This window comes from Saccopteryx leptura, chromosome 7 (assembly GCF_036850995.1).
Source record: "Saccopteryx leptura isolate mSacLep1 chromosome 7, mSacLep1_pri_phased_curated, whole genome shotgun sequence".
NCBI lineage: Eukaryota > Metazoa > Chordata > Mammalia > Chiroptera > Emballonuridae > Saccopteryx > Saccopteryx leptura.
The window spans coordinates 107,266,654-107,281,429 of NC_089509.1; the positions used below are offsets into that span (position 1 = coordinate 107,266,654).

General features: G+C 42.7%; 1 pseudogene; it reads right to left on the reverse strand.

Moving 5' to 3' along the window:
* Positions 1-12,983: 12,983 nt before the first annotated feature.
* On the reverse strand, positions 12,984-13,457 carry LOC136379044 (NADH dehydrogenase [ubiquinone] 1 alpha subcomplex subunit 11 pseudogene; annotated as a pseudogene).
* Positions 13,458-14,776: the final 1,319 nt, after the last annotated feature.

Here is a 14,776-nt window from a genome sequence, read left to right on the forward strand (position 1 = left end):
CCACGTGGAGGAGAGGAGAAGCAGCCAAAATGGCAGAGTGCTGAAGGAGAAGCCAGTTTGTGCAGAGAGAAGGAGATGGGGAACAGAGGTGAGTAACGCTGGTGAGGTAGAAACCTTTGATTCTAGGAAACTTGGATAAGTCAGTGGCCTTAGGAGCCCTGAAAGGAAAGGGAAGTGTTTTCCCACTGTATGTATGTATTTCTTGCCTGCTGGGTGCAAGCTAGGATTAAAGCTAATGGCCCACTAGTTCTTGGCTCCATTGTTTCATTACCGTCTGTCCGAATCAAATGTGAACCTGCATGGGCCAGGTGGCCGTGGCTACTGGCTTTACAGTCAGGGACATATTTGATACACAGAAGGGATGAAACACATGTTGAATAAATGCTCCCTACCTGGAAAACTATTTCTTCTCAGCCCCAAAAAGAGGGATTATAGACAGCCCCTCCTAGCATTGCTAGTAATCTCTTGAGTGCTCCTGAGACTCCCAAGTTTGGAGAGAAAAGACATTGGTTGAGACTTGAAAGTCAGAGCATGTTATGGAGACATTAGTGATATATTATAGAAAAAAGAATGGTCATGATAATGAACCTGGTTTATTCTGTAAGGCTGCTTTGTCAGGAAAAGGGGTGGACATCCCTTGTTCTTGTCTTCCAGCAATACTTTCCTGTTCTTTAATAACAGAACCTTGGGATGTCTTTGGGATTCCAACACCACCACCAACCCAGTCCTTTGGTTCAGGTGGGGTTGATCCCACATCAATGGTAGGCATGTGACCTTGGCCTGCCCAATCAGAACATTCCATTCCCCTTCCCTCAGCTGTTGGTACAGAGATAGGCACAGGATACTATACAACGGGATCACCTCTGGAGCTGGGGATTTTCTGTCTCTACTGAGCTTGCTTGGTGGAAATGCAAGGTGGAGTGGTAAGGCTGCTGGGACCGGTTGCCAGCTTGGGCTCTGTATCGGAAATAAAGCCCAGGCACAAGGAAGGAAGAGCCCAGAGGCAATAAAACAAATTGTTAAAGATAAAGTTTGAGTGCTGAATCCAACTTTGCTTAACGCCAAACCTGTTATCTTTTCTGGGTGTTTTTTTTTCTAGTTACATGATAAAAGAAATTTTCTTTTTTGAATAAGGGGATTAAACTTGGGTCTCTATCCCTTGTGAGCAAAAGAGACTTTATTAATACTGCAATCAGCAAATCTAGAGAGAAAGTGTCACTCACAGGGGCCCTGGTTCTCCCGTCATACAATAAGGAGGTGTTTCCTTTCATCCTGGTCGTTTCACCCAGAGACTCTCTAGGCTTTGAGTCATTGGCCCCCTGGGCCAATAGCCAGGGAAAGAGGCCCCGAGGAGCTACGGGTCTCAAACTGCTTTCACCAGGCCCCTCGTAGCTGGGACACAGCATTGCCCATTCTGTTCACACTGGCTGACCGATGTTTTCAAGTTTATTTTGTTGTGTATTTATTTCTAAGCACAAAACAAACGTGAATACATTCTTCTTGTAAAAATGGAAACATTAAAAAAAACATGCAGAAGTCTTCACATTGACCCTACCATTTCCCACAGAGGGCACTCTGTATTCAGCTGGTATTCTTTAAACCCTAGAACTTAGTATAGACACGCTGAGGAACAGAGGCATTTGCTTTGCATGGTGACTCTGTAGGGAGTGGTGGCTGTGATTGTGTGGTTCGGCCTACATGTGCAGTAAGGATACAGTAGTACCACTAAGTCCCATCCCCGGCTGGGTAGCTCAGTTGGTTAGAGCATTGTGCTCATACAACAGGGTTGTGTGGTCGATCCTCCGTGAGGGTACATACAAGAATTGACCAATGAATGCAAAAATAAGAGGAAGAACAAACCAATGTTTCTTTCTCTCTCTCTTTCTCTCAGGTCAATAAATCAATTAAAAAGAAAAGTCCCAGCTGCGAAGTTTCTTTTTACTCTATTATGCAATTATCCAATCCCAGGGATTCCTGAAATTTCTTTACATTTCCTCTATGTACAGTGTTTAGAAATCTTCTCTAAAAGGTTGCTACTAAACAGTGTCCTGGGAAGGGGAGGATGAGCTAAACCGTAATATGTCTCTTTACTAGTTTTATAAAAAAGTATATAAATAATACATTGTTACAGGGAGAGCAACCAGACCTTAATTATTGTTTTGCTTGAGAGAAGGAATTCAATCAGACAAAATGCAGCAAGTTAAAGGAAGAATTTATTGGCCATGCAGGAAAAAGTCAGAGAAAAGGGGGTCTTGGAGACAGGTTCTGGGAGTTAGCCCAGGACAAGTAGCGGCTGCCCACCGCTCCCCTGGTTGCAAGTCCAATGGGGTCCCTTAGACCCTAGGAGAAAGAGAGAGGCAAGAAAAATGTGCCTGGGGAAGAACGGGAGGAGGGGGGTGGGAGGGGGAGGGGAGGGGGATCTCTGTCCCAAGAAATTTTAAGGATGGGGATTTTAGGGAGTCCCAGGGGGAAGACCTCAACAGAATATTCATCTGTTCTCTGGGTGTGTTGTTTAGGGTCCCGTTCACTGATTGGTCAGCGCCAAGGCAGCTGATCCTGAGATCACCAGTGGCTTTCCTTGGTCTGGTTCGGCTGCTTTTCTGAGCCTGGAGCTGAAACACAACAGAGGGCTGGATGTTATCTCTACGGGTTAGGACTTCAGTGCTCTTCTCCTCCAAGGGGGTTCGAAACCACATGATTAGCTATGTGCCAGGTGAGGGTCCGAATTCCATGACTAGCTATCGATATGATATCAGGGGTCTAAACCATGTGAGCAGCTAAGGGCGGAAAGGTCACCCTGGAGGCGAGGTCCTGTCTTCCCAGTTTGTCCACTGTTAGGCACGTGGGGCTTTCTGCGCTGAGACTCCCGTGTCTGACCTATAGTCCACACTCTGCTCATGTCTGTCTAATTGCTTACCACAATATGAACAAATTCTTACTATAAAAGATTCAAAAATATACAGAAATACATGGGACAAAGGTGAAAACTGCCCTCATCTCAAAATCTCACCTTGCAGGCCTGACCTGTGGTGGCACAGTAGATAAAGCATCGACCTGAAATGCTGAGGTCACCTGTTCAAAACCCTGGGCTTGCCTGGTCAAGGCACATATGGGAGTTGATGCTTCCTGCTCCTCCCCTCTTCTCTCTCTCTCTTTCTTTCTCTCCCCTCTCTAAAATGAATAAATAAAATCTTAAAAAATAATCTCACCTTGCCATTGGCCTTTCATTATATACTTTTTCAGTCTTTTTTTCCTGCATTTTCATTGTATAGACATATGTAAAGCAGCAATATATTTTAGAAGCTTTTCCATGACAGTGTTCTAAGATTAAAGTACTATGTTATGAAAAACAGAGAATGTACCCTTAGGCCATGAGATAAGAATGAGCAAGTTTTGAAGGACAGAGGTGGGCAGGGCACCTGTGCACAAGCCTGAATGGGGAGAAGTGGGGGGTGGGTGGGGGGTTTAGGAACTTGTAGGGGGTGCAACACTCAGCGGGGGTGGGGGGGTTAGGAACTTGTAGGGGGCGCAGCACTCAGCGGGGCCACGTCCAAAACAAGCGCCACAGACTTCCCAACGTTTCCACCCCTGCTTCTCAAATCCTAAGCCTAGGAGGATGGCTGGGTTAGCGCCAATAACGAAGCCCTCTGATATTTTCTATTCTGAATTGCTACTAAAAGCTCAGTACAGGTATTTTATTTTTTAAATTTATTTATTAACTTTAGAAAGAGATGCACGGAGAGAAAGAGATACAGAGAACCACTGATTTGCTGTTCCACTTATTTATGCATTATTGGTTGATTTCTGTATGTGCCCTGACGGGATATAACCAACTGAGCTACCTGGCAAGGGCTCAGCATTTTTTGTTTTTTAAACACAATGTTTATTTTTTTTCTTTCTTTTCTTTCTTTCAGAGAGATCAAGTTAGACATTTTGTTTTTCCTTGTTATGTGCCAGATTCATAATATGTGATAGATGGTGTCTGATGAGTGATTCTTGTTTTGAGTTTTCTTTTTTAACTGGCAGAAATATCCTTGTCCTCTTCTCCCTTCTTCTCGCTTCTTCCTCTTCTTTTTGCATCATTAGTCTTTACTCTCTTCCAGTATTCTACTTTTTTTGGAGGGGGGGGAGGGCTTTTTCCCCAGGTTAGACTTTCATTCAATTTAGGCTCCATATTATGATTACTTATCTAACATGTGAACTATTTTATACTGAGCCTTAGAGAATGCCGATTATGCTTCCAAAATATTTGAGCACATGGACATTTGCTATGATACAAACATAGCACCAGGGTGACTGACACTATTTGCCTGGGAAGCAATGCCGCGCCTCAGAGAAATCACGAGCTGAGAGTCAGAGCTGGGCGTGGGCCCCATTCTACCACTCACTCATCTGTGGTTCTCAAGGAGGCATCCAACAGAGTCTCTATGCTGTATTTGGGTGTTTATCAGATTAAACAAAATAATATATATATGTAAACACTGATTCAATACATGAGCACTATTTTTCCATCCTAACTTTCTGATGTAGAGACTCATCCATGGATTATGTCAGACCATCCATCCAGTTAACCAAATACAGGAGGAGAGTGATTCGGGCAAATGTGTCTGAAGGGAAACACTGCTCGTGCTTCTCCTCCTTTGCTGTGTTTACTCAGAAACCTGAGCTTACCTGATCTAGGGCAGGAAGAAGAGGAAGCCCTGGAAATATGACTCCCGCTTTGCAGGGATGAGATGACATAATTCAAGCAGAATACCCTGTAAGGGGTAAGTGACTCTGTTTCCTAAAGACATAACTGCACTTTCATAATAGTAACAAGTTATCGTCCTAAGCTTCAATAACTTTTATTTTTGAAGCCCTCCTTTCATCTTCCTGTTTGTATATCAGGAAGTTGGGGATGAATGACCCCAAACTGGCCTAAGCAAACATACACGATCATTTTGCTGGTCAAAATACGGGGGGGTCCTGACCCCAAGCACCACTAGGTTTGGGTTTTCTCACCCTCCTCGCTTTCCTGGGCTTTCCTTTGGGCTCATCCAGTGTAGGCTTGATAGCTTCTGAGAGATAATTGACCTGTATGCAGTAAACTTTAGACTTAGAAGATACCAACTCAGTCCCTTTCTCAGGATAAGGATGTAAAATGTCTAGGATGTACTCTGATTGGCCCTCCCTGGATCATGTGACTTCCCTCAAACCAATACCTGTGGCTAAGGGAATAGGATGTTCAGATTGATAGGTTGTGTCCTATATTCACTTCTGTAGCTAGAGTACAGTGACCAGCCGTTATGCCAGAAATACACAGAATGAGGAGGGACCCTTTCCCAAGCTAAGGGGATCGCTTTTCATAGAAGAAGTAGGGCAAAGGTTGCTGGGAAGACAATCCAACAGGTGTTCATGCTAGAGGTAATCTTTTATAGGTGAACTTCTAGCTAGAATTAGACTGGGATTATGTAGGTTAATATAGAGCTTTAAAATTTTTTTCTGGGCCCTGGCCGGTTGGCTCAGTGGTAGAGCGTCGGTCTGGCGTGCAGAAGTCCCGGGTTCGATTCCCGGCCAGGGCACATAGGAGAAGCGCACATCTGCTTCTCTACCCCTCCCCCTCTCCTTCCTCTCTGTCTCTCTCTTCCCCTCCTGCAGCCGAGTCTCCACTGGAGCAAAGATGGCCCGGGCGCGCTGGGGATGGCTCCTTGGCCTCTGCCCCAGGCACTAGAGTGGCTCTGGTCTCAACAGAGCGATGCCCCGAGGGGCAGAGCTTCGCCCCCTGGTGGGCAGAGCGTCGCCCCCTGGTGGGCGTGCCAGGTGGATCCCGGGGGAGCGCATGCGGGAGTCTGTCTGACTGTCTCTCCCAGTTTCTAGCTTCAGAAAAATACAAAAAAAAAAAAAAAATAAATAAATAAATAAAAAATTCTGTATCCCCTATGAGAGCATGTTTGTCCCATCATTATTTTTGGTAAACATATCCTAAAGTAAGCTTTAACTGTGGTAATAAAAAAGACAATATTGGGATAGCCCACCAAAATGAACAACTTCTCACTAATTGTCCATTTGGTGGTTTACTTCTTTCTGCCTTTGCTAAAAATAGCTGATTGAAAAGTAGATAAATGAAGCCCTGACAAGGTAGCTCAGTAGGTTTAAGGATCATCCCCAAAACCATGGTTGAGGGTTCAATCCCAGGTCAGGGTTCATGCAAGAATCAACCAATGAATCCATGAATGAGTGGAACAATGAATCTATGTTTTGCTTTCTCTAAGAAGTTAATTAGTTAACTAACTAATTAAAAAAGTCGATAGATGAGAATGTGGGATTTGGTAATTTAAACTAATGTGTGGTGGATTACTTTGATTTTCTCCCACTGACACTATTGGTGTCAAGTGAGGTTGGGAAGCATGTTCTGACGTTGTAGGTACTCTCTGGGGTCACTCAGGCTCCTGAGGGGCGTGAGTGGGGAAGTTTATAGGAGAAACTCGGTTCTGTAACATTTGCACACATTTTTTTTCCTTCCTTTTTTCCTCTCTCACTCTCCCTTTCCTTTCCTCCTCCTTCTTTTCTCTCTCTCTCTTTCCTTCCTTCCTTAGTACAACTCAAGGGGTGGCAGGAGCTTCTGCTTTTTGGATGAGTAGCAAACAACTACGACACATTCAGGCCTGCCCTCCATCACCTTTACCGCAGTGTTTCCTCCATCTGTGGGAAGCTGCGTTATGTCCCTGTCCCAGCCTGCCCGGACACTAGAAGTCAGAGATGCTCTGTCTGTTCTCTGGGCCTGTTGTTTCCTTTCTGTGCCTGGCTCCCATCTACGTGCCGAGTATCAATAGATCTGGTGGTAGGTTTACTGACAATAATGTTGAATGAGTGTGTCTCAAACTTGAGTGTGCCCAGGAATCACGTTTTGTTAAAATGTGTATATTTTATTCAGTACATCGTGGAGGGGTCTGAGGGTCTGCATTCCTAACAAACTCCCAGGTGAAGTGGCTGCCACTGGTCCACGAAAACGCATTTTAAGCAATGTACAGATGATGTATCATTGAACTGTATACCTGAAACTTATATAATATAAATATAATTTTATTAACCAATGTCAGCCCAATAAATCTGATTTTAAAAATAGAGAAAATGAGCCTGACCAGGCAGTGGTGCAGTGGATAGAGCGTCGAACTGAGATGCAGAGGACCCAAGTTCGAGACCCCGAGGTCGCCAGCTTGAGCATGGGCTCATCTGGTTTGAGCAAAAGCTCACCCGCTTGAACCCAAGGTCGCTGGCTCCAGCAAGGGGTTACTCAGTCTGCTGAAGGCCCGCGGTCAAGGCACATATGAGAAAGCAATCAATGAACAACTAAGGTGTTGCAACGCACAATGAAAAACTAATGATTGATGCTTCTCATCTCTCTCTGTTCCTGTCTGTCTGTCCCTATCTATCCCTCTCTCTGACTCTCTCTGTCTCTCTAAAAAATAAATAAATAAATAAAAATTAAAAAAATTTAAAAAATAGAGGGAATGAGATTTCTGGAAAGAGGTCTGACTCTCCAGTGGGATAGGCATCTGCAAGGACCACTAGCTATCTTGCTGCCATGAGGATGAGATGTGGAGGCTCAGGATGAAGCAAATACTGACACCAAGAAAGGCAACCTGCGCAACGGAGGTCAAACTGTTCTTTCAGATCTAACGGAGCCCGTATGGAGCTATCCCTGAAGGCAGATGCACTCCCTTTACTTCTGTAAGCCAATGACTCCATTTGCTTCAGCAAGTTTAATATGTACCTTACATGCCTTGTAATCTAAAGAGGCCCAACCAATAAACCAACCAACAGCATGAACAAACACCAAGAATGGGGCAAGTGATTTTTCAAGGGAGCTTCACAGAGCACATGACATTTGAGTGAAATGCCTTAAATGACAAAGCAAGATCTAATAGGTCTTTTGATGATAGACTTGTGTTCCCTGTTCTATTTATGGCTCCTGAAAATTGGGCAGGATTCCTAAAAATGCCAGGACCAGTCCACGTGATACAAGAATATGATCCTCGTCTCTGGCAGAAGCTGGCTAGAGCTGGAGGATGATTTTTCTGAAAACAAAATAAAGAAACAAAAATAAAAAAAACAAAATAACAACACCCAGTCAATTTCTCATTAGGACTTAGATGTCAACTCTCAGAGTCTTCTTTTCTGAAATTCCTATCCAAAAATTGTCTTAACTCTTCCTTTCTTCCAGGCATCCTGTTTAAATGCCTGAAGAGCACATTTTTTTCTTTCTTATTTTTACAGAGACAGAGAGAGAGTCAGAGAGAGAGATAGACAGGGACAGACAGACAGGAACTAAGAGATGAGAAGCATCAATCATTATTTTTTTTGTTGGCATTGCAACACCTTAATTGTTCAATGGTTGCCCTCTCATATGTGCCCTGACCGTGGGCCTTCAGCAGACTGAGTAACCCCTTGCTCGAGCCAGCGACCTTGGGCTCAAGCTGGTTCTGGATCTCGAACCTGGATCTTCCGCATCCCAGTCCGACACTCTATCCACTGCACCACCGCCTGGTCAGGCCTGATGAGCACTTTTTAACTCTGTAATTATTTTGTTTATTATTTTTATTTCTTTATTATAATGATTTTAGAATAAGCTTCTTGAGGGTCAGGACATTTTTTTATCTAGATAAGTGATATTTTTGTAGTACATGTTATCTGGTAGCACTTAAATATTTGTGGAATTAATGTTCAGTTGATTAAAGCATTAAATCCAGGATTGGCTTCCAAATACCTGTAGTATATAATGATGTGCAGAAACTATAGCAGGCCCAAAGAAGAGAAACAACAAAGGTGAGAAGTAACTTCAGTAAGGAACTGAAAGAAATGAAGATAGATGGTTCTTGAGAAGAGATGGCTTAGAGAATATTTATTTTTCCACAATTATAAGAAGGCTGTTTATCGGGAAAATGTAGAACAGTACTCTCTATTGTCACAAACTTCTAAATCAAAGGGAGAAACAAACAGAAACACTTTAATTGATCCTGGGAAGACCTTGAGCATTGATTGTCATGGTAAAGGCATGTACTTCAGTGCCAAACATGTTGTGGGTTCCATTGGTGGCCTTATCTTTATTGAGGAGGCAAAGAATGTTGGTTGCTTACCCAATAATTATTGTCCCTTTCATGGTTAGTAACAGAACTTTGATTTTATTAAGATGGCAATGTGTTTGTCTAGGAAATTTCTGTCCCAATCTACTTCATAGGAACATCCTGAACAATGAAATGTTAGGTGAGAGGTTGTGTCAGAAAAACAATTCCATAATTCTCTTTATTTCCTTAAAGGAATTACTGGGAGTTACATGCCTTATATATTTTTATTTTCTTCCTTCTTGATGCCTGGAATGTAGATGTGATGGGTGGAGCTCCAGCAGCTATTTTATAGCCTTGAGTAAGAAAGTCACACATGAAGAAGCCACACACTAAGAACAGCAGAGAAGCACCTTGCATCCTTGATGATTTCATGTAGTTACTCTACTGGCCCTGAGCTACCTAGTTCCATACTCCTTTTATGTAGAATAAAACTCTTGTGTGTTTCAGCCACTATCCTTTTGCATTCTCAGTTCCATGCAGCCAAACTTAATTCTAACTGATACATCTAGATCAGCAATTTTCAAATTTTTTCATCTCATGGCACACATAAAGTAATTACTAAAATTTTATGGCACACCAAAAATATATATTTTGCCTATATGACAAAAAATAGGTATAATTTTGATTCATTTACACCATATGGCTACTGTTTTTTTTTTTTTTTTACAGGGACAGAGAGAGAGTCAGAGTCAGAGAGAGGGATAGATGAGGACAGACAGACAGGAATGGAGAGAGATGAGAAACATCAATCATCAGTTTTTCGTTGCGAGACCTTAGTTGTTCATTGATTGCTTTCTCATATGTGCCTTGACTGTGGGCCTTCAGCAGACTGAGTACCCCTTGCTCGAGCCAGCGACCTTGGGTCCAAGCTGGTGAGCTTTGCTCAAAGCAGATGAGCCTGCGCTCAAGCTGGTGACCTCGGGGTCTTGAACCTGGGTCTTCCACATCCCAGTCCAATGCTCTATCCACTGTGTCACTGCCTGGTCAGGCAGCTACTGTCATTTTTTAAGAACAATAAAAATGATTCAAGGGATAGAAGGTAGGTCATTTGGAAAAAAATTTTAAATAAAGAAAAAGATTGTCCAGCCTGGAAAAAAAAAAGAGAGAAAGTATTTCATGAATATGGAAGGTTATTAAAAGGAGCCTAAAAAAAGGCTAGTAGGTTCTATTATTATTATTTATTTTTACAGAGACAGAGAGAGAGAGAGACAGGAAAGGAGAGAGAGAGGGAATGGAGAGCTAAGAAGCACCAACTCATAGATGCTTCATTTTAGTTTTAGTAGTTCATTGATTGTTTCTCATATGTGCCTTGATGGAGAGGGGCTCAAGCTGAGCCAGCGACCTTGGGATCATGTTGATGCCTCTGCCCTCAAGCCAGTGACCTGAGCTTAAACTGGCAAGCCCATTCTCAAACCCATGAGCCCTTGCTTTAGCCGGCAACCTCAGGGTTTGGACCCAGGGACGTCAGTGTTCTGGGTTGAGGCTCTATCCACTGTGCCACTACTAGTCAGGCAAGGCTAGTAGGTTTTTAATCACTAAAGTGGAACAAAGTTAGGTCACTTTAAATTGAAGAAAGAACATATTGATAGAGTGTTTATGCAATCCAGTGCCACTGGAGACATTGAGATTGAGGATCTCAATCCCTAGAGATCTGTATAAAGTCTAGAGAGGATGTGAGGGTAGCCCACAGTGATGTCTCACTCTCTGATCAACCATGTGCATCCTTGAAGCTGATGCCTGTGGTGCAAAGAAGGAAAGACAGGACCTTAGGATCCGGCCACACAGTCTCCTGGTTCTTTCTTGGAAATTTCCTTGAAATACATTCCATTTTGGTTTTTTTAAACAAAAGGATAAATGGCAGACACTGTTGATTGCAGATACTGTAGATGCCCCGTACATATTCATCCTCTGGCATATCCAGTTTATGCTGACGGCCCCTGCGAATCTTCATGGCTTTCTCTCTAGCAGTGGGCAGGGCAGTGATTTGTCCTTACTGGGGCTAATATATAACCTGGGTACTAGTGTGCCATGCCTGCTCACTGAGTCTTGCCAACACCACAATCCGAGGGCTCACAGGGTGTCTGATTTAGCATCACGAGATCTTGCATAATACTGGTCTGCAATCAAGGGACCCATTTTATGGCATAGAAACAATCAAGAGCTTGTGCCTATGGGACCCATGGGTCTTACCATACACTTCATTATAGGTAAGTGCTGCCTGGTAGAACTCTTATAGGTCTCTTAAAGGTTCAGCTAAGGAGTTTGAGGGATGTTACTCATTTGAGGTGGGTCACTGTCCTTCCAAATGTGGTAGAACCTTTGAACCAAAAGTCAAATGATGCCATGTCCCAGTTGCTAGAGTACTCTCTCCTAGCCCTAGTAGATGATCTAAAATTGAGCTAAGTTTATCAAGGCATTCCATTTGCTAGTGACTGGTAGGGGAAGTGGGCTGAGTACATCTTGGAAAAATGTAGCGGCCCAGTAAACACATTCTGACATGTAGAAGCTGCTTTTCCTTTCTGGCTTTGGATGTATTGTGTAAAGCTAATGTTTGGAGCAGTTGCAGCCATCTTGTAACCATGAAGAGAGAATACAAACACTGAGAATGACAGAGTAAAAAGATGGAAGAATATGGTGTTTTAATGACACCAGTGAGTCACTTTCCTCTGGACATTCCAAGTGAGATAACAGATGATTTTATTATTTAAGCCACTTTTTGTCTTTCTACAGCTGCTTCTGTGTTGATGGTGCCTACCTCTATTGGAGAAGCCCAAAATGCTGACACTTTCCCAGCCTCCCTTGCAGCTAAGATATGAACACGTGACTCAATCTGGCCAATGGGACTTGGGAAGCATTTGTTGTGAGACGTCTGAGAAAGGCTTTCATTCTTAATAAAAATTGGTGTTTAGGAAGTATGTCCCTACTTTTTAGCCAGATACTGTTGTGCTTGCATGTGACACTTGAAGCTGTGGCTGCTTTCTGTGACTCTGACCACCTAAGGATAAAGCCAAGGATGCTAAGACTGTCAGAGTGAAAGAGGGGAAAACCTCAGGTCTTCAGCGACATGGCCCAGCCCCTGATCCACCCTGAACCTGCCCTGCTTCTTGAATTATCTTTACGTGAAGTAAATAAATATCATAGTTTAAACTGGCTTTGGTTGAATGTTCTGCTCCTTGTAGCCAGAGCCATCTTAATTCAAACATCCAGTACTGTCCACCAGTCAGCTCCCCTCTGCCTCTCAGTCTGCTGAAAACAGAAGAACAAATTCCTGGAAAACTTCTATACATCTGTTTCTTCTGGTTCTTGAACCTTACAAAGATGATGGAAAAGGCTAGTAGTAGTTTGCTATACAGTCACAGACTATTTCTTCGGTTCGTAATGAAACAGATCATTAGGTATTCATGAGAATTATAAAGGCATTTTCTCAGTGTTTCTGTAATTTGGAGAAATGACAAAACTATAGAAGGAACATGCTGGATGTTTTCATTCAGTTGCCATTATAGTTTTAGAATTGAATTTTTCTAAAATGGAGGAAAATGTAGCCAAATTTCATAACTCTCAAAATCTCTAAATAAAAATAAAAATATACTAAAACCCTTTCTAAAAGAAAAGCATCTGCTCATGTATTATTTTGTTTAAAAATAAGACATCTAAAGACTAGAAATAATGCATTTTTGGTAAGCCTAAGTAAACAAGATGAGAATTTAGAATTTTAACATCAAGAGAATATTTTCTTTAAAAAATTTATGTGTACATATATATGTATACGTATAGAATATATACATATATGTGTACATATCTAAATACATATACACGTTCGCATATTATACATATTTCATAATATAGAAAGATTTTTTTTTTAATACACAGAATTTAATCTTAGGGGCGTTTCCACTTGTCCAAGGTTGAGGGAGGTGGTGGGGCCCACACCTTAGGCTCTGCTAATACCTTTCAGTCCTCCAGCGGACCCATCTTGACCAGGGCTGCTGTTAAGCCCTAGTCTGCGCAGGCTGCAGCTCCGATCCCAGAGCTGTGAGGGCGGGCTCCCAGGGTCAGGCCTCCAGCACAGCTCCAATGAAGCAGTTCAGGGGGTTGTCGGGCTTCTCAGGGACCTGAGCACCGAGGCAGGAGGCAATGCCAAATATGGCACTAATGGCAGCTGCAGTAAATGTGTACCGTCCTGCCCTGGCCACTTCCTCCAGGAAGAAGTCAGGGGGCTTGAGTGCAACGCTGTAAGCGGAGGTGATCAGGCCAACGGCAGCACTGATATTGGTGCTGGCGGAGGCCTTGCGGTGACACTCGGTGCCATCAGGGATGTCCCAGTACCTCTGAATAAGCGTCTGCGCCATGGCTGCGCACCTGGAGTCCCACACTACACAACCGACAGTACCCAGAGGCCAAGGGCGGCCATAGCTCGCTCGCTATCGCGAGAAAGAGTGAAAGGGAAAAAAAAGGAAACTTGATGAAGTATTAAGATGTCGCTGGAATTGGACTAGTCTGCTTTAGTACTTACTGATGTTAAAATAAGGTTCAATAATGGTTTTCTTCCCTTGGAAATTATTTTTCTAGAGGCTTTTCCTGGTCTGGATGCCACTACTTCTAAAATATACTTCCCTCTGCATGCAGAATGGTGGTAGTCTTCTCTGCCTACCATTCTGTATTCCATTTATTGTCAGGGTGTATCCTTTGATAGCTTTTCCATAGATTAACAAGCAAAGGAACAGACGTATTTTCCAGTGGCAGAACAGGTGGCCTGAGTCAGGTATTCATTGTTTCACGGCGCTAAATTGGCCTGGGCCCAAGGTGAATGAGCTTGCTTTGCCCTGCATCTGTACCATCACGAGCTGGAGTTCGGGCGGCTTTCCAGGTTTTGACATTCTCTTGGGAAGTGAGCCCCTGCTTTAGCCTGAGGCTGGCTTATGACGTTCACCTTTCACCTACTAAACGAAAAGTTTTGCAGCGCAGCAGCGAGATTTTCCTTAAGTCACTATTTGTAGCACCATCATGACTTAAAAATTCAAAAACTTCCTAATCTGTTTTATTTCTTGTGCTTTCCTATCTGATTTAATGTTATAACTCTGTTCATAGACTAAATAATATGTTGGATTAAAAAGAAAAGCCCAACCCTACTGCTACTGAGATAATGAAGTTGGTCTTTCTCGTAATGTAGTAGTCGTTTGTCATTTTTGTTTTAGTTTTTTTTTTTTGTTGTTGTTGTTTGTTTGCTCGTGGAGAGGCAGTCTTTCTGCCCTCAATGTCTTTTTCGCTTTTCTGTAGTGTTTAAAATGAGATGTAATGGCAACTCTTAAAAATACAGAAACATTTTTAGATTCATAAGAAGAACGTCCAAAAACAATAATTTGGAGTAAACGTTATCCTTTGAAAACGAGTGCCAATCTTGCATAAATAGTGAGTGTATTTAGAGGAGATGGGTTATTTGCTGGGTTAGTTGAAGCCAAAACAAAGACATAATAAAGGAACATGCTTGGAATGTCTGAGCCCCTCTCGAGGCTGGCGTTTCCAAAAATAACTTTATTTGACGAAAATAATTGAAATTTGTGCAAGAACAGGATAACGAATCCGGTTAAGAATGAAAATAATATGTAAGTTATTTTATAATCTAAATTTAGACTTAGGCAGCAACAACTGCGTTTTCAGTTCTTTTCTTTTTG